Here is a 24,384-nt window from a genome sequence, read left to right on the forward strand (position 1 = left end):
TTGTATTGTATTTGAAATTCCATAAATGATCTACACATAGATATATGTATATAATGCACAAACATATAAACATATATATCAATTTATATATATATATACACACACACACACATATGTGTGTTTAATAAGGATCTTATTCGTAGAGTTTACTCTGATAGCCCCTTCTCTAAAAAGGTTTCCCAAAAATGTGCTTTTCTTTACTGCCTGGAACTTGGAATGTAGCAGTCATCAGGTTGCTAGTTCCCTTGAAACACAAGGAGGAATTTTTTTCTATTCTCAGGTTTCCTAAGCTTTTCTCACCCTCTGGTGTAATGAAACTTCAGATACTTCATCTATTCATCTTCTCCTTGGCTATCAGGGAGACAGCTTTTCTCACATCCTTTGGGTCATTTAATACCAAGATCTTCCCAGATTTCATGATCTGATACTAGTGTTTTCTAACTGTTAAGAACAGGCGACATATACTTACACCTCTTTTTGCTAGGTTTCTCTTGTAAATTGGGAATGAGCTTGCTTATTAAAGTCCCAAACCCACCATTTATGTCCCAGGAGATTAGATGGGTTGGAGCTAAAAGTAGACAAGAGGAAGAAATAATTTGAGATCTTATCTTTGGTTTTGAATAATACTTTATCATATATCTTTGAATTAATTCTTTTCTGAGTATATCAAGTTTGAGGTGAGAAGGACAGAACTATCATCAAGAATGATAGGGTAAACATCGTAAATCATGGATCATTTCTAGGAAAATATTTGTTTCATATACAAACAAATAATTTGAGTTTCTTCTTGACTGATGGAATTTTGTTAGATAATGCTCTTAGCCTCCTGGGGCATGATGATCTATTTTAAAGAATTGCTGTGAGACAGCTACAGAAAGTTTTTCCCTTTTCTTAAACAAGAGTCTTGTGAAACATATTTTGTGGAATTTTTATACCATTTTTGTATTCATACTGAAACAAGTATAGAAGTAAACATTTTTTCTTGAAAGTGGATATGTGCTTATTTTAATGATAGACAGTTTTCATATGCCCAACTAAATAAGGGGCATAGATTGACAAATGAGAAAAGTAATTATCTTTACTATAATATTTTAAAATAACTTTATGTACTTGAATATTTGCTTGGGACATTTTCATTCCCTATAAATATTTTAAGTTATTTATTAGGAAATATTTGAGACACTATATTATGAATTTTCAGCTAATATTCATTGTCTAGCCCTGGTTTGTAAAAAACAAATTCTTCCTCTCCCTTCATCCACCCCTTTGCAATGTGAGATTGCAGATCCTTACATTAAGAGATTGTATCTCTTTCCCTACTCCTTAAATATGGAATGACCATGTGACTTGTCAGCCAATGGAACATTTGCAAATGTGATACAGACTAAGATTTAAAAAGTACAGTGAACCCTAAATTAAACTCTGGACTATAGTTAGTAGCACAATTATAAGCATGTGCTTTCATCAACTCTAACACAAGTTCCACACCAGTGCAAGGTGTTAAAATTAGATAGCATATGGGGATCCTGTATTTTGTGCATGATTGTTCTGCAAATCCACAAATTTTTTAACAAAGAATATTTTATATATTTATATACATACATATATATGCATATATACATACATATTTGTTTATTGGAACTTGTCCTCTTCCTGTTCTTAGGATGCCTGCCACTGCCTTTTTGTAAAGGAAACCAGACTATCCTGCAAGATGAGGAAAACCACATGGCTCAGTCTCCCCAATCATCCAGCCAACAGGCAAATTAATTCTAATTACAGAACCACTTATCTAATTGGTAGTTGATTACAAATGCATGAGAACACAGCTGAGAATAGTGGCACCATTGGCTGCTGAGTCTAACCCAAATTTCAAACATACAGTATTATAAGTGAAATAAATAATTATTGTTTTGAACATTAAGAAATGGTATAATTTATAATGTACCAAAGGACAACTAATACAATTTCAGTCCCTTAAATACCCTCACATCAATATTCCTATAGATCAAACTGCTCATCACTTTAATACAGTCAAGCCACTAGTATTACTTTTAGGTTAAATCCAAATTCCTTATACTCAATTTATTTTAACTTCATGATCTAGACCCTGCTTGCATATCCAGACCCAAGTCTTAACAAGCAGTGTTCCAGAAAATTATTTATAAGTAACTTCTATTGAGGTATATATACATCCAATAAATTTCACCAAATTTAAATAAACAATTCTGAATTTCAGAAGATTTATACCATAAAAATTCCCTATAGCCCCATTTGGAGTCAATCTTTCCATTCCACTCCTTGGTTCCTGATAAACACTAGTATGTTTTTTGTCACTACATATTTTTCCTTTCTACATTATCATATAAATTAATCATGCAGTTATGTAGGGTTTGTGTGTGTGTGTTTGTGTGGCTTCTTTCACTTAGTACAATGTTTTTGTGATTCATCCATATCATTGCTAGATCAGTAGTTCATTCTGTTATATTTCTTAACTGAAAATAAGTCAAGTGTTATTTCTCTATATGGGTATCCAATCATTTGTTTATCCATTAAGTGCTGGACATGTGGCTTATTTTCAGTTATGAGCAATTATAAATAAATCAGCTATGAAATGTTTTCAGTTCTTTTCAATACCTAAGAGTACAATTTGTGGATCTCATGGTAACTGCATGTTTAACTTTATAACAAACTTTTCTAAAGTAGTTATACCATTTTATATTCCTACTAGCAATGCATGAGGATTTAACTTGCTCCATGTACTTCCCAACATTGGTTTAAAATTTTGTCCAGTTTAGTGGGTGAGTAATGGCATCTCATTGTCATATTAATTATTTTTTCAGGTATTTTTTGGCCATTTATATTTCCTCTTTGAAGAAATTTATATTTAAATTTTTTGTGCATTTTTAAATTGGATTGCTTGCTCTTTTGTTGTTGAGTTGTGTGATCTCTTTATATAGAGTGAAAATCAAACCTTTATCAAACCTTTATCAGATATGTGGTTTGAAATATTTTCCTCCATTGAGTGGGCTGCTTTTTCACTTAATTGATGAAGCCCATTGAATCACAAAAATCTTTCAGATTTATTTTAACATTTATCCATGTTTTCTTTTATTGTTCATGTTTCCTGTGCAGGGTTTAAGAATGCACTGCATATGGCCAGATCTTAAAAATGTTTCCCTACGTTTTCTTTTAGTTAATTTTTGTAGAAGGTGTGAGATAGGTGTCCTCTTTCTTTTAGCTATGGATAACAATTTCTCCAGCACCATTTGTTGAATATACTGTTCTGTCCCGGTTGAGTGGGTTTGACAGGCTTGTCAAAAATCACTTGATCATAGATGTAAGCATCTGTTTTGAAAACATCAGTTTGGTTCCATTGGTCTAGGTGTCTATCTTTATGCCAGTACTGTGATATTTTCCCCAGGGTAGCTAGGTAGTATGATTTAAAGTCTGCAAGTGAGAGTTCTCTAGCTTTGCTTTTCCTTTTTAGGATGTTTCCAGCTATTCAGAGCCTCTTATCCTTCTAAGTAAATTTAATAATTGTGTTTTCCATTTGTTTTAAAATGCTGGTGAAGTTTTTACTGGAATTGCATTGAAACTGTTTATCAATTTGAGTAGAGTAGACATCTTAATGTTATTTAGTCTTCCAATTCATGAGCATAGAATGTTCTTCCAATTATTTGTATCTTTTTAAATTTCTTTAACAATGCATTGTAGTTTCCTGAATAGTTTGTGATTTTTCAATCAGCTCCACTTCCCCTCATGCTAGAGGTGAGGGTTAAAATGTGGCTACTGACCTCCTTCTGACTTGGACAAGTTCAAACTGTAGATGTTCTTAGGGGTATACTTTAGATAACCAAATTTACTAATCAGTGCCCAACAGTCTCTTCCTACCCCATTTCTGTGAAATAGAGCTTCCAACTACAGCCATGGAATAGCTCCTGAGGCAGTTTGCACTCCGGACAACTGACTCAGCAATGTAGAGTGCTCTATACACAAATCTTCTCTGCAAATAGGCAGGCTCCTCTTACCCTACTTTCCAGGGTGTTGCAGGATGCTTTTTAGTGTCTTGGGACCCCAAAACAGGGGCTTTAAAATAGCTCTGGGTAGATAAGATGTGGAGGCGTTTTTGGGACTTAGAGTTGCCCTGGATGGTGCTTCAGGGGCAATCACCGGACATTGTAAACCCTCCCAGGGCCCACTGGATGGGACGTGGGAGAGTATGGGCTATGATGTGGACCATTGACCATGAGGTGCAGAGATGCCCAGAGATGTACTTACCAAATGCAATGGATGTGTCATGATGATGGGAGTGAGTGTTGCTGGCGGGGGAGTGGTGGGGTGGGGGTGGTGGGATTGAATGGGACCTCATATTTTTTTAATGTAATATTTTTACAAAATGAATAAAATTAAAAAAAAAAAGAAAAATACATACATCCATGTTACCACCTCCCCTAGTCAATTGTCTTATCATCTCCAAAGAATTCCTATGTGAACCTTTTCATTTAACAACTGATGTGATATCTGCCATCCATATGTTACTTTTGCCTCTCTAGAATTTCATGTGAATGAAGTAGTAAAGTGTGAATAATCTTGTTTCTGGATGAAAAATAAAAAATAAAATAAAATAAAATAAAATAAAATAGCTCTGGGTGATTACTAACTGCCGTGTAGCACAAGCTGACTCTTGGAGCTTCTTACTCCTGCCCCTCTTCACCTAGTGATATTTCAGTTAGATACATTATCTTGTCCACTTTTTCTTCTCCAATATTAGAAAGTTTTTTTTTTTATTCTTTGCTACATTGATGGGATTTGTTATCTTATGCCATTTAATTGTGCTTTGGATTGGATCATGTCCCTCACAAAAATATGCTCAAGTCCTAACCCACAGTCCTGTGGGTGTGAACTCATTTGTAAATGGGATCTTTGAAGATTTTACCAAAATAAGCCCAAACTGATTCAGGGTGGGCCTTAATCCAACATGAATGTAGTCATTAGGAGCAATGGAAATTTGAACACAGCAATAGATTCAAATAGGGTATATTGTCTGAATTTTATATTACTTTAGTTTTGGTCGTTTGTTAGTTTTGCATGTATGCATATGCACTGATGGTTATGTTTTCATAGTTTGTCTTATACAGTCACAGCACTCATCTCATTCCATTTTTTTAATTGACTTTTTTGTTTTAGGAATGCTTCTCTTAATAATCAATTTATAAAGCTTCACAGACATAGGAAGTCACATGGACTGTGCCTTAAAAGATGCCAAGTTCTAGAATTCACTTTCCACATACTAAAGTATGTTCTGGCATGGGGATCAAAACTGTAACTTTTAGAAATGTTACAGAATATGCAGGATTATTACCATTCTTTAATTTCATACATTAATTTAGGTCATAGATTTAAAAATAGTTCTATAGCATACTTATAACACTTTCATGTTAGCTACAAAAGAAAACAAATAAAACTTTATGAATATGTTTTGTGGTTTGTGTAGCAAAGTTTTAGACTTTTTTTTCAAACTTTATTTCAAATTCAGAAAATAAATACCAGACATAAAGCAGCTTAACAAGTTATGGAAATGTCATTAAAAAAAATCTGTCCAGGAAACTTTATCTCATCTAATCCTAAAAACAAAGACTTTTCTTTTGAATATAGGTCATTTGGATGACAGTTTTTAAAAAAAAGCTATTAAAAAATGGGTGCCATAGATTTTTCTTTCCACATAAATCCCCTGATCCACTACAGTTGTATTTTTAAAATTTTCTAAATTGCTCTGGCAGATGACCATGAAACAATTCAATTACAGTTTGTTAAAAAATTTTGGGCTTCCATTAAGCAATAAATCCCTCTTCCTTCTCTTTTATGTGGTCATTAGTAACCTATAATCTACTACCTGTTTCTATGAAACTTGCTTTTTGTAGGTACACTTTTTAAGTATTAGCATAGGTAATTTTGAATTGTATATATGTTACCATGTTGAAAAGTTAAAAAAATGTGTTGGGCAAGTGAGTCTTCAGTTAACAAGAAAAGAAGAGCAAAATCTTTTCCATGCTGCTTGGATCTATTTATTTGTTTGTTTGTTTATTTATTTAAAATTTATTTAGTTTATGTTGCTTAAGCATAAAGGTACACTGTATGTGAGTCAGTTAACTTTTATTAAATAAACATGTAATGAAATAAATAGTGAGAAATATGTGTATATGACACTATAGCTCTCACATTCATTACCACAATCATTTATGACTCATTGATTTATAGCAAATCTTAATTCCTTGCAAGTTACTATAAGCTCTAAAAATCAAATATTTTGAGGCAAAATTATTTGATACAAAAAGATTTTTATGAAATAAATTTCAAAGTTACTTTAGTAAAATGAAAGAGAAGAAAAAGAAGAGATAAAATTATTGAAATGTGTTCTAAAAACTGACTCAGAGGAGATTTAGAAAGACATGGACTTCTACCAGTATTTATTTGTTCTACTATATCTACTTTTCTATATATTTGATATTTTCATAATAAAACACTTTGAATAATTTGCCATTCTTGGAAAATATAACATGTTTTGAATATCCACAGAATGCTATTGCTGTGATCAATTTATCCTAGTATTCTAACTCATTGGGGCTCAATATCCTCAAGCTTCTTTTGCTTCTGGTTCATTTCACTTAATATCCTTACAAGTATTTAGAAAGTTTTCTTGATATGTCATGCTCATTTTCTTTAATTATACTACAAAATAAATTATAACTTTTATGTGACGGCAAATGCAAAATTATAGTGATTTTATAGTTGACAACTTCTTACATGCAGGTGTCTATTTCGCAGTATCTTTTTGTATTAAACCCATTCTATATAATAATATATGTTTTAGCTAACTGCCAGATGTGTTATATTTTACTGCTGGAATACTGTGTAGTGGGAATTTTCAATACTCATGCCATTTAGATTTTCTAAAGCTACTATAATATTTTTCCAAATAAAACTCATATTGCCACCTCTTTTTCATTTTTTGTACTGAATTTTTCTTCTTCAAATTTTTGCAGGCTGATTTGTGACACTATCTTTCAAAGTGATTTCTGAACATCAAACCATAATTTATAATTAAGTTACAGATCTTGAGTGTACATCATAGGTTTTTCCTGCCTAGGTAATTCAATATACATATTTTAGTTTGCTAAAGACTGCCAATGCAAAATACCAGACACAGGCTGGCTTTTTTTTACACCCGCCCCTTGCAACTTTTTGCAAGTTGTCTGCTTTCTGTGTCCATTCACTGTACATTCTTCTGTGTCTGTATTTATTTATTTAATTTCCCCTCCCGCCTTGTGGCTTGCTTGCTGTCTATTCTCTGTGTCCATTCACTGTGGGCTCTTCTGTGTTCTTGCTTGTCTCCCTTTTCTTTTTTTTAGTTGTATCACCTTGCTGAATCAGCACTCCACAGTGTCTGTGGACTGGGCGGCCCTCTGCCGTATCCTCAGGTTGGCGGCATTCGACGGTGCTTGCGGGCTGGGCAGCACTCTGCAGCTTCTGTAGGTTGGGTGGTTTGCTGACTTTTATAATGGGTATTTACTAGGGTAAACTCCTCCAGTTCCAAGTCTGTAAAAATGTCCAAATCAGAGCCCCCAAACTGAATTCAATCCACTCAAAATGTCCCACACCAACAAGAATGGATTAACTTTAAGAACATGATCTTTTCTGGAATTCACAAAAAGCGTAACACTGTCACAATATCTCATGGGATTTAAACAACACCCAGGTTTTAAAATGATATATGAAATTCCCAGGAGTCAATTCAAAAATCATTAAACATATGAAAAACCCTGTATTTTCAACTACTATAAGAATAGGCAATCAATAGTTACCAACCCTGAGATGACTCCGTTTTTGGAATTATAAGCCAAATGTTTAAAAGCAGGCATTAAAATCATATTCTAAGAAGTAAGCCTGAACATTCTTGAAATGAAAGGAAATTTAGAAAGCTTTAGCAAATGAATGAAACCCATAAAGGGAACCAGATAGAAATGCTATAACTGGAAAATACCAAAATTAAAAATTCCTTGAAAGCTCAATAACAGAATGAAGATGATAAATAAAAAAGTCAGTGTACTTGAAGGAAGAACAACAGAAATTATTCAATCTGAATAATAAAGAGAAAAAGATTCAAAATATAAATAAATAAAGCCACAAAGACCTGTGGTAGTAGAATAATAAAAAGTCTAATATTTGTGTCATTAGTATTCCAGAAGGAAAGATGAACGAATATTGCAGAATAAAATATATCACAAATTCAAATTTGTCAAAATACAGAATTTAAGGATTTGAGAATCTCAATCAATTGTATGCAGTTTAACTCATAAGAGTTACATACTCAAACACATAATCAAACCAAATTCTGAAAATCTTGGAGCCTGTTATAAAGCATTGAATATTGTAAAACAATTATTTGAATTACTTCAGATTTCTCATCAGTAACTATTAGCAAGAAGGCAGTGACACAGCATTTTAATTTGCTAAAAGAAAATTTTTATTTTTATCCAAAATTATATATCTAATAAAAATGCCCTTTAGGAATGAAAATAAAAACTTTCTCAGGTGAAGGTAAATTGAAAATTCTTTGCAAGTAAACCTGCTGTACAAGAAATAGTTAAAGGGAAAACTTCAATAGAAGGAAGGTGATGCAGATAGAAAATATGGAATTAAGAAATAAAAGAATAGGAATAAAAATAGCTAATATTTGAATAAATACTGTATTCGTCAGTCAAAGGGGTACTGATTAAGATATCAGAAATTGGCTGGTTTTTATAAAGGGTATTTATTTGGGGTAGGAGCTTTCAGACACCAGACCATAAAGCATAAGTTACTTCCCTCACCAAAGTCTATTTTCACATGTTGGAGCGAGATGGCTGCTGCTGGTGGCAAGGGTTCAGGCTTCCTGGTTTCCTTTGGACTCAACTCCTCTGTTTTCTCCACAAGGCCAGCTGTAGACTGTCAGGAAAACAGTTCTGTCTATCTCCCTGGGACTCCAGCTTCAGCATCAAACTCCAGCATCAAAACTCCAACATTAAAATCTCTTTAACTCTGTCCTTTGCCATGCCTTTTATCTGTGAGTCTCCACCCACCAAAGGGTGGGTGCCCTACTGGCACAAGAGGGTTACATGATTACTGAATCAAGTAAACTTGTGAATCCAATATAATCACATATGCCCAGGGGAAAAGACCAGTTTACAAACATAATCCAATATTTCTTTTTGAATTCATCAATAATATCAAACTGCTACAAATATAATAGACTATTTTCTACTATTAATATAATACTATACTATGTGTATGACATTTGAAAGAAAAGCCTATAACATTTTCTGGTGCTATTTTTACTGTGTATAGACATAGTATATATGGCAACTACAACAAAAGTGGAAGGTGAGGGGATAAATATATTGGTAAGGTTTTTACATTCCTCTTGAAGGTGTAAAATATTAATTTTAAGTAGAGTGCAAAATATTCAGCAGGGAACGAAAGAAAAATAAATAATAAATGTAGACCAAATTCAACTTATACTAGTTACACAGCAGTATATACAGAAGAAAAATAATACTCTGAATAGTATCATTTCCTTTATTTTTGAAAATATAATAGTTATTGCTTGTTTAATCACCAAAATCAGCTTCCTGATCTTTTCTTTTTCCCGTGTTTTTTTAGACCAGTAAAAAGAATTTATTGAGATATAGAGGGAAAGAACAGAGTTTGTTGAGAAGTGGGAAAGATGGATGGAAATAGGCACTGAGATTTGATGCGGGGTCCTCTAGGCAGAGACAGCAATTTGGCTTCTGTGGTTACATTTTTAAAAATTATTTTTATTGAAGTATGTCATTCATACATGAACACACATAAATAAGTGTATAGTAAACACTGCAAACTTACAAAATAAATATATATAACATTACACAGGGGTCTCATACATCACCCCTCCACCAGCTCTTTGCTTTGTTGTCAAACATTTGTTAAACCTTTGCAAGAGCATTGTCAAAATATTATTACCAACTATACTCCTTATCTTACGTTTGGTGCATTTTCCCCCCAACAAATACTATTTTTTTAATGTATTTTTGTTATAGATATTGTGAACTTGCAAAATAATCATACAGAAGTGTAGACTTCCCATACAAATCCACACCTTAGTGGAAGTTTTGTTACAGATTATAAGGTAATATCATCAGATTATTACCACCAATCATGGTCCATAGCATACATTTGGCATACTTTTTCCATACACCTCCATTGTCAATACAGTATAGCTTGTCATTAATGCAAGATATTAGAGTATTGCTGTTAACCAAAGTCTATAGGTCACATCAATTTTAGTTTTCCCATGTTTTTCCATATTCCCATCATCCTGCAATAGTGATTTAAATCTGCTCTAGCTAACAGAAGGACTCTCTTGCTTTTGTATCCTTAACCACAATTCTTAACCACCTCTGGGTCCACTGTTTTTCAGTCCCTAGATAATTCTTTAGTTTTCTTTATATTGACATTTACTTCCCCAGACTACATTATTCAGTCACAATCCCATTTTTAAGCCAGTTATTACTTACTATAATATGTTACTATCAACTCTATGCATCTCCACACTTTTACTGTCAAGATAATTGAAACTTCTATGTACATTAAGCATCCACAGTTCTTCTCAACCCTCCTCTTATGTCCTTATAACCTATACTCTAGGTTTAATTCCATGTGTTTATTATTTGTATTTAGTTCATATTAATGACACCATGCAGTATTTGTCCTTTTGCATCTGGTTTACTTTGCTTTGTATAATGTCTTCAAGACTCATCCATGTTATCACGTATGTCCCAATTTCATTTCTTCTTATTGCATCATTGCATTCCATTGTATGTATATACCACATTTTGTTTATCCATTCATTGGTGAATGGACACTTGGGCTGTTTCCATCTTTTAGCAATTGTGAACAATGCTGCTACTGGTGTGCACACATTGGTGTGCAGATGTCTGTTCATGTCATAGTTTTTAGTTCTTCTGGATATATTCCTAGTAGAGGAATTGCTGGATCATATGACAGTTCTATATTTATCTTCCTGAGGAACTGGCAAACTGTCTTCCACACACCAGTTTGCACTCCTACTAACAGAGAAGGAGTGTTCCTATTTCTCCACATCCTCTCCAACACTTATTGTTGTCTGTTTCTTTTTATATAATGACCATTCAATGTGGTGTTAAATATCTCATTTCTGTTTTAATTTGCATTTCCCTAATACCTAGTGATATGGAACACTTTTTCATGTACTTTTTGGCCATTTGTATTTCCTCTTTGGAGAAATGTCTATTTAAATCTTTCATCTATTTTTTAATTGATTTGTTTGTACTTTTATTTTTGAGTTGTATAATCTCTTTATATAGAGTGGAAATCAAACCATTATCAGATAAATGGTTTCTAAAAATTTTCTCCCATCGACTGGGCTGCCTTTTCACCTTCTTGATGAAGTCCTTTGAATCACAAAAATATTTAAGTTTGAGGAGGTCTCATTTATCCATGTTTTCTTATGTTGATCTTGGTTTTGGTGTAAGGTTTAAGAATCCACCACCTACCACCAGGTCTTGAAGAAGTTTCCCAACATTTTCTTCTAGGAGCTTTATTGTACTTCCTTTTATATTTAGGTCTTTGATACATTTTGAGTTAATTTTTGTATAAGGTGTGAGGTAGGGATCTTCTTTCTTTCTTTTGTTTATGGATATCCAGCTCTCCCAACACAATTTGTTAAATAAACAGTTCTGCCCCCACTAGGAGAGCTTGACAGGCTTGTCAAAATCATTTGACTTGAGATGTGAGGGTCTGTTTCTGAACCATCAATTCAGTTCCATTGATCTATGTGTCTTCTTTATGCCAATACCATGCTGTTTTAACCACTGTAGCTAGATAATATGATTTAAAGTCTGGAAGTGAGAGTCCTCCAACTTCATTTTTCCTTTTTGAGATGTTTCGGGCTATTCAGGGCCTCCTACTCTTCCAGATGAATTCAATAACTTTGTTTTCCATTTGCTTAAAAAATGCTGGTGGAATTTTTATTGGGATTGCATTGAATCTGTATATCAATTTGGATAGAATTGACATCTTATTGATATTTAGTCTTCCAATCCATGAGCATGGAATTTTCTTCCAATTACTTAAGCCTTTTTTATTTCTTTTAGTAATGCATTATAGTTTTCTGAATACAAGTGCTTTGTATCCTTGGCCAATTTTATTCCTAAATATTTTATTATTTTATTTGCTATTGCAAATGGAATTTTTTTCCTGACTTCCTCCTCAGATTTTGCATTACTAGTGTATAGAAACACCACTGATTTTTGCATACTGATCTTGTATCCTGACACTCTACTGAAATCATTTATTAGCTCTAGCAGCTTTGTTGTAGATTTTTCAGGATTTTCTAGTTATACAATCATATCATCTGTGAATAATGAAAGTTTTAATTCTTCCTTTCCAATTTAGATACCTTTTATTTCTTTTTCTTGCCTGATTGATCTAGCTAGAACCTCTGGCACTATTTTGAACAACAGTTGTGACAATGAGCATCCTTGTCTTGTCCCTGATCTCAATAGGAAAGCTTTTAGTTTTTCACCATTGAGTACAATGTTAGCTGAGGGTTTTTAAAATATGGTCTCTATCATGTTGAGAAAACTTCCTTCAATTCCTATTTTTTCGTAGTATTTTTATCAAGAAAGGATGCTGTATTTTGTCAAATGCCTTTTCTGCATCAATTGATAAGATCATGTGATTTTCCTCTTTGATTTATTAATGTGGTGTATTATGCTGATTGATTTTCTTGTGTTGAACCAACCTTGCATGCCTGGTATAAAACCCACTTGATCATCATGGATAATTCTTTTAATGTGTTCTTGTATTCGATTAGCAGTGTTTTATTGAGGATTTTTGCATCTGTATTAATTAGAGAAATGGGTCTGTAATTTTCATTTTTTGTAATATCTTTATCTGGGTTTGATATTAGGGTGATATTGGCTTCATAGAATGTGTTTGGTAGTGTTCCTTCTTGTTGAATTTTTGAAAGAGCATGAGTAAGATTGGTATTAAATCTTCTTTGCATGCTTGGTAGAACTCAACTGTGAAATCATTTGGTCCTGGGCTTTTCATTTTGGGGAGCTGTTTGAGGACTATTTTGATTTCTTTACTTGTGATTGGCTTGTGAGGTCTTCTATTACTTCTAGTGTCAGTGTAGGTTGTTTGTACATTCCTAGGAATTTTTCCATTTCATCTACATTGTCTAGTTTTTTAGCATAAAGTTGTTCATAGTACCCTCTTATGATCTCCCTTATCTCTGTGGGGTCAGTAGTAAGGTTCGCTTTTTCATTTTTTATTTCCTTTATTTGCATCTTCTCTTTTCTTAGTCAGTCTAGCTAAGGGTTTGTCGATTTTATCAATTTTCTCAAAGAACCAACTTTTGATTTTGTTAATTTTCTCTATTGCTTTTTTGTTCTCAATTTCATTTATTTCTGCTCTGATCTTTGTTATTTCATTCCTTTTACTTGCTTTAGGATTAGTTTGCTGTTCTTTTTCTAATTCCTCCAGCTATGTAGTTAGATCATTGATTTTAGCTCTTTCTTCCTTTTTGATGTAAGCATTGAGGGCTATAAATTGTCCTCTCAACACTGCCTTCACAGCATTCCATAGGTTCTGATAAGTTGTATTCTCATTGTCATTTGTCTTGAGATATTTACTGACTTCTCTTGAAATTTCTTCTTTGACCCACTGATTATTTAAGAGTGTTGTTTAATCTCCATATGTATGTGAATTTTCCCTTTATTTGCAGCTTGTTGATTTCCAGCTTTACCCCATTATGATCAGAGAAAGTGCTTTGTATCATTTCAATTTTGTTGAATTTATTGAGATGTGCTTTGTGTCCCAACATATGGTCTAACCTGGAGAAAGCTCCATGAGCACTTGAAAAGAATGCATATCCTGCTGTTTTGGAGTGCAATGTTTTATATATGTCTTAGGTTTAGTCCATTTATCATATTATTCAAGCTTTCTGTTTCTTTATTGATCTTCTGCCCAGGTGTTCTCTCCAATGCTGAGAGTGGTGTATTGAAGTCTCAAACTATTATTGTAGAGATGTCTATTTCTCCCTTCAGTTTTGCTAGCGTTTGCCTCCTGTATCTTGGGGTATCCTGATTAGGTGCATATATATTTATGATTGTTATTTCTTCCTGATGAATCAACCCTTTTATTAATATGTAAATGTCCTTCCTTGTCTCTAATAACAGTTTGGCTTTTAAAGTCTGTATCATCTGATATAAGTATAGCTACCCCAGTTTTTTGTTTTTTGTTTTTGTTTTTGTTTTGTTTTTTTTTTTTTTTTTGGTTACTGCATGCATGGAATATCTTTTTCCAACTTTCACTTTCAATTTATTGGTATCATTGGGTCTAAGGTGAGTCTCTTACAGACAACATATAGATGGCTTATATTTTCTTATCCATTGCCAATCTGTGTCTTTTGATTGGGGTGTTTAATCCATTAACTTTCAATGTTATTACTGTAAAGGCAGTTCTTATTTCATCCATTTTGACCTTTGCATTTTGTCTGTCACTTTATATTTGACCCTTTTAGATACTATTACTGATACAGTTGTCATTTCTAGACTCTCTTCCAGGCCTCTCTCTCCTGTTTTTTCTTTTCAGGTTGTAACACTCCCTTTAGTGTTTCTTGCAGAGCTGATCTTTTTTAAAATAAATTATTCAGTTTCATTTATCTGTAAATATTCGAATCTCACCCTCATTTTTAAAAGATAATTTTACTGGGTATAAAATCCTTGGCTGGCAGTTTTTCTCTTGCAGTATCTTAAATATATCATATCACTGCCTTCTTGCCTCCATGGTTTCTGGTGAGAAATTGGCACTTACTCTTATTGTGTATCCTTTATATGTTATACATTACTTTTCTCTTGCTGCTCTCAGAATTCTCTCTTTGTCTCTGGCATTTGACATTCTGATTAGTATGTGTCTCAGATTTGGTCTATTTATTTTTATTCAGATGGGTGTATGTTGTGCTTCTTGGATGTGTATATCTATATCCTTCAATAGGGTTGAGAAATTTTCCATGATTATTTCTTCAAATATTCTTTCTGCCCCTTTTCCCTTCTCTTTCCCTTCTGGGACACCCATGACACCTATGTTTGCACGTCTCTTGCTGTCATTTAGTTCCCTGAGACCCTGTTCAATTTTTTCCATTCTTTTCCTCATCTGTTCTTTTGTTTGTTCACTTTTGGAGGCCATGTCTTCCAGCTCACCAATCCTTTCTTGTGCTTCCTCAAATCTGCTGTTATATGCATCCATTGTATTTTTAATTTCATTTATTGCAACTTTCATTCCCATAAGGTCTACTATATTTCTAGGTATGCTTTCACATTTTCTTTGTGCTTATCCAATGTCTTCTTAATATCCTTAATCTCTTTAGCCATCTCATTGAATTTATTAAGGAGATTTGTTTGAACATCTAAGATTAGTTGTCTCAACTTCTTTATGTCATCTGCAGGCTTATCTTGTTCCTTTAATTGGGCCATCTCTTCCTGTTTCTTGGTACAGATTGTATTTTTTGTTGTTGTTGGTGTTTCCACATCTGGCTTGTTAGATGTATTTATTCTGGGTGCAGTTTCTCTCTTAGGTTAGGGATTTTTTATCTTTTCTCCATTTCTGTTTGTGTAGTAGGAGCCAAGGTTGTAGTTGGTGCTGTAAGCTATGGAGGCTGAAGCTGCCCACATTGCCCCAGGAATTGATGACATTTCTCCCACCTTTCTCCTCTGTCAGGGTAGAGACAGAGCTGTAGCTGTGTATAATAATCCTAATTGTACACAAGACTGTATGTAGCCACCCAGAGATGATCCTCCATCCTCCAAAAATTGATTTAGGTTGCTCTGGGTGACCACCAACTGCCCTGTTTCAGGCGCTGACTCCAGGAGCTCCTTACTCTGATGCTATCTTGGCTCCACCTCCTTTTTCAATGTCTTTAAAGTATTTTACAGAGATGAGATGGAGATATCAAGAAGATATTGCTCAGACTTGTCTTGAACAAATGGGGAAATTAATGATCAGATAGCATTAGTGACTTCCATGCATAGAGGTGTCACTGGCACAGAAGGAAGTAGGGTCATGTGTGGCTCTTTCCCTCTAATGCCTTATCATAGGTCCACCACCAAACTTTCTTGAAACATCCCAAATGTTATCTTTATCCAATTCCCATGCCTTTTAATATTGTGCTCCAGACTGTTATAATTCTGGTTTTGTTCTAGAAGGTGTGAGAAGATAATCCACTCCCTAAGAGGATCTTGGACAATTTTAGGTGTGTTTTCAGGATTATCAGAGGTAATAGAAGCTGGGGTGGTGATGGATATTGCAGAAAGAAAGCAGCAAATTTGGTTGGAATCATAGAGTTGAATAATGTTAATTTTTAAAATTTATTTCTCTCCCCTTCCCCCCCAAACCCTCCAGCCCCCCCATTGTCTGCTCTCTGTGTCCATTTGCTGCATGTTCTTCTTTTGTCCACTTCTCTTGTTGTCAGTGGCATGGGAATCTGTGTTTCTTTCTGTTGCTTCATCCTGTGTGTCAGCTCTCTGTGTGTGGGTACCATTCCTGGGTAGTCTGAACTTCCTTTTGCACTGGGCGGCTCTCCTTATGGGGTTCATTCCTTGTGCATGGGGCTCCCCTATATGGGGACACCCCTACATGGCATGGCACTCCTTGCACACATCAGCACTGTGTGTGGGACAGCTCCACATGGGTCAAGGAGGCCCAGGTTTGAACCGCAGACCTCCCATGTGGTAGGCAGATGCCCTATCCACTGGGCCAAGTCCGCTTCCCTGAATAATGTTAAGGAACTTAGGTTGCAGGGTGTAGGCTTGGAGTTGTAATGTACCCCATCAAAACATATTTTGTGACCTAACATGCTATCTATCCTGAAAAATAACTCATGTGCACTAGAGATGAATGTGTATTCTGCTGTTGTTTTGTGCAGTGCCCTAAATATGTCTAGTAGGTCTAGTTGTTTAATATTATTGTTCAAGTATTCTATTTCCTTATTGTTTTTTTTCGTTTAGTTGTTCTAGCCATCATTAAAGTGATGCATTGAAGTCACCTAGTCTTAATGTTCAACTGTCAATTTCTCCCTTCAAATCTGTCATAGAATTTGGGGTTCAATAGCTAAGTGCATTTATATTTATATTTACTTCCTCTTGTTGAATTGACCCTTTTTCAGTATATAGTGAACGTCTTTCTTCTAATAATAGTTTTTTACTTTATGTCTCTTTATCTGCTATTAGTATTGGTATCCAATATCTCTTTGGGTTTCTATTTACATGGCATATTTTTTCCACCTTTTGACTTTCAATGTACTTATGTCTTTGAATTTAAGGTAAGTCTCTTGTAAAACTTGTATTGTTGGATCATGTTTTTTATCCATTCTGCCAGTGTCTGCCTATGATTAGAGAGTTTAATCCATTTACATTTAAAGGAACTACTGATAATGCAGGATTTTATCATTTTGCTTTTTGGTTTTGTAGGTCATACACCTTGTTTGTCCCTTAAATCTCTTTTAATGCTTGCTTTCAAATATATTGGGTTTTTTTCCCTTATTTTCTTATTTTATTGTTTCAAGTTCCTTCTCATTTCTTTCGGTATATATTTTCCAGCTATTTTCTTTTTGTTTTATATGGGGCTTAAATTTAATATCCTGAATCTGATCTATAATAATCAGGTTTTATTTGATACCAACTTAACTTCAAGAGCTTAAACATACACTATTCTTACATCCCTTTGTCCCCCACCTTTTTTTCACTTGATTCAAATTATACTTCTATACATTTTATGCCCAAAACAATAGATTTATCATTGCATTAAAGCATTTGCACTTCAGAATCTGTAAGAGATGTAAATTGGAGTTACATACAAATAATGCAATACAGTAGCCCTGGCATTTATAATTACTCATGTGGTTTTCATTACCAGTGGTCTTTATTTCTTTATGCTATTTTGATCCATCATCTAGTGTCCTTTTCATTCAGTCTGAAGAACTCCCATTGTCATTGATTATGGGGTTGGCCTAATGATAATGAACTTCTTCAGGTCTTTCTTATCTGGGATATCTTAGTCTCCCCTCATAAATAAGGTCATCAGATATGAAATTCTTGGCTAGCAATTGCTTTATTTTGGCAGTTAAAATATTGTCTCACTGCTTTCTTGCCTCTGTATTTTCTGATGAGAAATTGGCACATTTTTGGGACATGATGCATAGCTTTTCTCTTGCAGCTTTCAGAACTCTCTCCTTGTGCCTGGTATTTGACTGTTTTACTGCTTTGTGTCAGAGTATAGTTCTCTTCAATTTTATCTTGAATGCAGTTCATAGTATTTCTTGAGTGTATATTCATGTTTTCATTTATTTAGGGGAAATTTACTACCATTATTTCTTTGAATAGTTCTTCTGTCCCTTTATCTCTTTCTTATTCTTTAGATATTTCCATAATGTGCATATTAGTATGCCCAATTGTGTCCCACTAGTCTAATAGGTTCTGTCTCCCTTTTCCATTCTTTTGTCTTTCTAATCCTTAATCAGAATCATTTCAATTATCTTGCCATCAAATTCACTGATTATTTTTTTCTGCCAGCTTCAATCTTCTTTTGAAACCCTTTAGGGAATTTTTCATTTCTTTTTTGTGGTCTTCCAACACCAGTATTTATATTTGATTCTGCTTAAAATTGATACAAGATGGCAAGATAGGGAATGGCATGCTGCACTCCTCTTCCAGAAACTGAGAAAAGGTAGACAGGCTTACCTGGCAGAAGGGAAGCTGTAGGACTGCAGGGGCAATCAGAGAGGGCAGCTAGCAGGGCAGTCAGCAGGAGAAAAAGTCAGTCATGGGGATAGGACAGGAAAGGTAGTTCCTAGCTGACTCAGAGGGAGAGGGAAACTGGGGAAGTTATTTGGCTGGCAGACCAGCACTCACCTGGCTCCAGGATTGAGGAAAGCCATTACATAATCAGGTGTGTGTGCCAGTTCTTTGTAGGTTCTTGAAGTAGGAGGAAATGTGGGGTAATCAGATACGGGGACCAGCAACCAGCCAGCTCAGGGGGAGGGAGAGCAGTGTTGTAAATCAGTGTGCTGTTGGCACTCTTGAGGAAAGGGGAACCATGGAGTAACAAGGAGTGCTACTGACTCCCATCTAGCTCAGGGGAAGATGAATGTGTGTGTGTGTGGAGGGGGGTGATGTAGAAGAAGCAACATTTCTCAGTTCCTGGGAAAAGGAGAAAAGCAAGCCAGCCCTGAAATAGCTCCATGGAGAAGGAAAAGGAGGCTGATCAATTGGGATGGTACCGACCCATCCACCCCAAGAAAGAAAGAAATCAGGGCAGTGAGGGGTGGGCTGACAGGTACCCAACTGGACTGAGGGAAAGGTAAGCCAGGAGAGACAGCTGGTGAGCTGTCAAGTACAAAATCAGCATGAGGGAAAAGGTAGCTGAGAGAGGCAGCTGGCCAGCTGTCAATCTCCCAACTAGCCCAGTGCAGAAGGGAACCAGTGAGTGAACCAGTGGGTTATCAAACACCCAGCTGGCTCCCTGGGTGAGAAGGAGCTGCAGGGCAAGCAGTCTTGCTATGGGGAACTTAGACTGAAATTTTTTAAAGTTTTTTTTAAAGCAATTTTTTTCATAATCTGGGTAACTTACTTACAAAGGACAAGACATGGAGTAATTGATTGCTGAGCACTGGGAGCCTGAGACAGTTGCTAGTGGCCTGAGAGGATGCCCTTGTTTTTATGTCATTTTTTCATTCTTTTTTTTTTATAGTATTTACATATTTTCTTTCTTACATTTCTTCCCTCTTCCTTTTCTTTTCTTTCACTCCACATTTTCTCATTTGATCTTCCTCTACTTCTTCTCTTTTCATCTTACCAGTCTTTTCTTTTTTTTCTTTTCCTGCTTCTTTTTTTGCTTTTTAAATTTGTATTCCTTTTATCTTTTTTCTATTTTTCCTGGCTTTTTTATGGTTCCTTCTCCATCCTTTTAATTATTATTATTATTATTATTTTATTTCTTTCATTTTTTATGATCTTAATATTTTTAGTGGTACATGAACAACTACAACAATATAAAATAAGTGAAGCCAAGTGTCAAAAAGGACCCTTAACACAAAACAAAACAAAATAAAACCCTAGAATAGAAAGAGAAGCTAACCGACTGAATGAGACCATGAAGATAAACAGATGGCACCAGCAAAAAATGACAAGCAATGCTAAGAAACAGAAAGACATTGTCCAGTCTAATGAATGAACTAAAAAGCATGAACAATTAATGAAGAATACAAACAAATACCATGAATCACCTTAATGTTGTGAAGGAAGACAAAGGATATTATGAAGACATTGGGGAAACATGAAGAAGAAATCATAAATATGCATAAAAATATAATAGATATAGTAATGATGAAAGGCAAAATGCAAGAAATAAAAAACACACTGGAAGCAGATAACAGCATATTTGAACAGAGAGAAAAGAATTAGTGACATTGAAGATAGGATTTCTGAAATTGCACAGATAGTAGAGTAGATAGATTTTTTAAAGTGGAAAAAATTCTGCAAGAACTCAGGAAATTGAATGACAACATGAAATAAACAAACATATACATTTGAGACATCCCAGAGGGAGAGGAGAAGGGAAAGGGGGTAGAAGGAGTGTTTGAGAAAATAATGCCTGAAAATTTCCCAAATCTCATGAGGCACATAGATGGATATGTCCCAGAAGTGCAGCACTCTCCAAACAGGGTAAATCCTAGATGGTTTACCCTAAAGACACATACTTATCAAATTGTCAAATGATCAAGACAAAGAGAGAATTCTGAAAGCAGCAAGAGAAAAGGTAGCCATCACATATAAGGGAAGCTCAGTAAGATTAACTACTGATTTCTCATCTGAAACCAAGGAGATGAGAAGGCAGTGCTATGATATAGTTAAGGTGCTAAAGGGAAAAAAACCTGACAGCCAACAATTCTGTGTCTAGCAAAACTGGCATTTAAAAATGAGGGCGAGTTCAAAATATTCACAGATAGGCAGATATTGAGAGAATTTGTCAGCAAGAGATCTACTCTTCAAGAAACACTAAAGGTAGTTCTGCAGGTTGAAAGGAAGAAAACAGGAATGAGAGGGCTGGAGGGAGTGTAGAAAGAAAGGTTATTAATAAGAGTAACTAAAAGGATAAAAAGAGAAATAAAAATAAAATATGACATATATTTTGGCCTACAAGGAAAAAAATGGCTAAAGTCCATACATGCTTGACAATAATAACATTGAATGTTAATAAATTTAACTCTCCAATCAAAAGAAACATTAGCAGAATGGATAAGGAAATATGACCCATCTCTGTGTTGTCTACAAGAAACTCATCTTAGACCCATGGACACCACAAGGTTGCAGGTGAAAGTTTGGAAAATGATTTTACACATAAACAATAACAAAAAAAGTAGCTATACTAATATCTACTTTAGATATTAGTAGCTATACTAATATCAGTTAATGTAGACTTTAAATGTAAAACTTTTGTGAGAGTTAAAGAAGGACAATACATATTAATAAAAGGGTTAATGTATTAAGAATAAAGAGCAATCATAAATATTTGTGCACTTATCCAGGGTTCCTCAAAAGACATGATGCAAATGCTGACAAAACTAAAGGGGTTCAGTACAATCGTAGTGGAGATTTTAATACACCACTGTCATATCATCAGAGAGTTAATAAAGAAATAGATATCTTGGATAATATGTTAGAGAACTAGATCTAATAGACATTTGCAGAATATTACACCCAAATATAGGAGGATATACTTCTTATTGAGTGCACATTGATCATTCACATGTTAGGTCACAGAAGTCTCAGCAAATTTAGAAAGATTGAAATTATAAAAAGCAAATTCTCTAATCACAATAGAATGAAGTTAGAAATTAATAAGGGGCAGAGGACCAGAGTAGATTCAAATATATTGGAGTTAAACAATGTGTTCTTAAAGAGTCAGTGGGTTGAAGATGAAATTGTAAAAGTAATCAGTAATTACCTCAAAATAAATGAAAATGAGAACATAACATATCAAAACTTATAGGATACAACTAAAGCTGGGCTGAGAGGGAAATTATAACCTGAAATGCCTATATTAAAAAAGCAGAAAGAGCTAAACTCAAAGACCTAATGGTGCACCTTGAGGAAGTAGAAAAAGAAAAATAAACTAATCCCAAAACAAACAGGAAGAAGGTAATAAGGAATAGAGCAGAAATAAATGAAGTAATAATTTTTAAAAACACTAGAAAATTTCAACAAAACCAAAAGCAGTTTCTTTGAGAAGATTAAGCAAATTGACAAACCCTTAGGTAGCCTAACAAATAAAAAAGAGAAGATGCAAAAAATAAAATAAAAAACAAGAGAGTGGATCTCATCACTTTTGATTCCATAATAATAAAGAGTATCATAAGAAGATACTTTAAAAAGTTTTTGCTAACAAGATGGACAACTTAAATGAAATGAATAAATTCCTAGAAATACAAGCAAACTTAATTGATGAAAAAATGAATAGAAGAATGCATCAGACTAGTCACAAGTAGTGAGATTGAATTAGTCACCAAAAACCTCCCAACCAAGAAAAATCTTGGGCCAGATGGCTTTGTGGGTGAACCAATCATTCCAGGAAGAACTAGCTAACCTTCTAAAACTCTTCCAAAAAATTGAAGTGGAGGCAATATTTACCTAATTCATGCAATGATTCCAACATCACCCCAATAACAAAAGCATGTAAAGATGCCACAAGAAAATAAAACTACAGATCAATCTCTCTAAGTAACTTACATAAGTCCTCAACAAAATACTTGCTAATCATATCCCAAAATACATCAAATAAATTATACAGGATAAAATGGATTTTATCCCAGGTATTCATGGATGGTTCAACAAAAGAAAATAAAACAGGGTAATACACCTAATTAACAGATTTTTAAAAATCACATGACTACCTCTATTGGTGCAGAAAAAGCATTTGACAAGATAGAGCTTTTTTTGCCTGATCCACTTTGAAAAATGGAAATAGAAGGAATATTCAGCACAATTGAGGGTGCAACAGTTTGATTTTATTTATGAATTCCAAAAAGAATTATAGATTATGTTTGTAAACTGGTCAGTTCCTCTGGCATGATAACCCTTTGATTGTATTAGATTCAGTAGAGATATCTAATTAATTATGTTAAGATTAGGGCTCTGATCCGACCAATTCCTTAGAGTGCAACTCAGCTTTGACTCCCAGCTCCCTTGGGGACAAAACAGATGTTCATATGGAAGTAAATACATGGAGAAGGAGAACACAGAAGCAAATATGCAGGGAAAGTGCTCTGTAGACACAGCCCTAGGTAGAGAGATGAGCCTACAGATGACCTTGTGGCAGCTGAGTCCAGAAAATAATGAGTCCCAGGGAGAGAGACGAGCCTTATGCCAGCCTACAGTTGAAATCAGAAGAAGCATGGACCATGGAGCCTTTAGAGGAGGGAAGAAGGCTGAACACTCTCTGAGATCACCCACCATCTTGTGTTAACATGTGGCAACAGACTCTGGGTAAGAAAGTACCTCTTATAGTACCTTGAGTTGTACTCTTTAAGGCCTGGTAACTGTAATCTTCTACCCCAAATAAATACCCTTTATAAAAGCAAACAGAGTTCTGGTACTTTGCAATAGCATCCCTTTTGACTGACTAATACAAAGGGTATATATGAAAAACTTCACAGTCAATGTCATACTCAATTCTGAAAGACATTCCCTCCATGGCTTTCATGATCTGGAACAAAAAAGGTTGCTGTCAGCACTTATTTTTAAAAAATTGTATTAGAAGCACTTGTTCAAGAATTTGGCAAGAAAAGGAATCGGATTGGAAAAGAAGTAAAACTTTCACTATTTGCTCATGACATGATACTATACATAGAAAGCCCCAAAAATCTACAACAAGGCTTCTAGAGCTGATAAATAAGTTCAGTAAAATGGTAGGATATATGATCAGCATGAAAAAAAAAGAGTAGCATTTCTGTACAGTAATAATGAGCAAGCTGAGGAGGAAATAAAAAAATGATTCCTTTTACAATAGTGACTAAAATAAGTAAAATAACAAGGAATACATTTAACTAAGATGTAAAGGATTTGTAAATAGAAAACTACACAATATTAAAGGAAATCAAAGACCTAAATAAATGGAAGAATATTTTATGTCCACAGATTGGAATACTAAATACCATTATGATATAAATCCTACCAAAATTGATTTACAGATTCAATGCAATACCAATAA

At 34.4% G+C, this 24,384-nt stretch overlaps 1 pseudogene; it reads left to right on the forward strand.

The window, feature by feature from the left end:
• Nucleotides 1–24,384, forward strand: part of LOC101438158 (polymerase delta-interacting protein 2 pseudogene) — an 87,736-nt pseudogene that overhangs the window by 47,374 nt on the left and 15,978 nt on the right.

The sequence above is a fragment of the Dasypus novemcinctus genome, chromosome 13 (genome assembly GCF_030445035.2).
Source record: "Dasypus novemcinctus isolate mDasNov1 chromosome 13, mDasNov1.1.hap2, whole genome shotgun sequence".
Taxonomy (NCBI): Eukaryota; Metazoa; Chordata; class Mammalia; order Cingulata; family Dasypodidae; genus Dasypus; species Dasypus novemcinctus.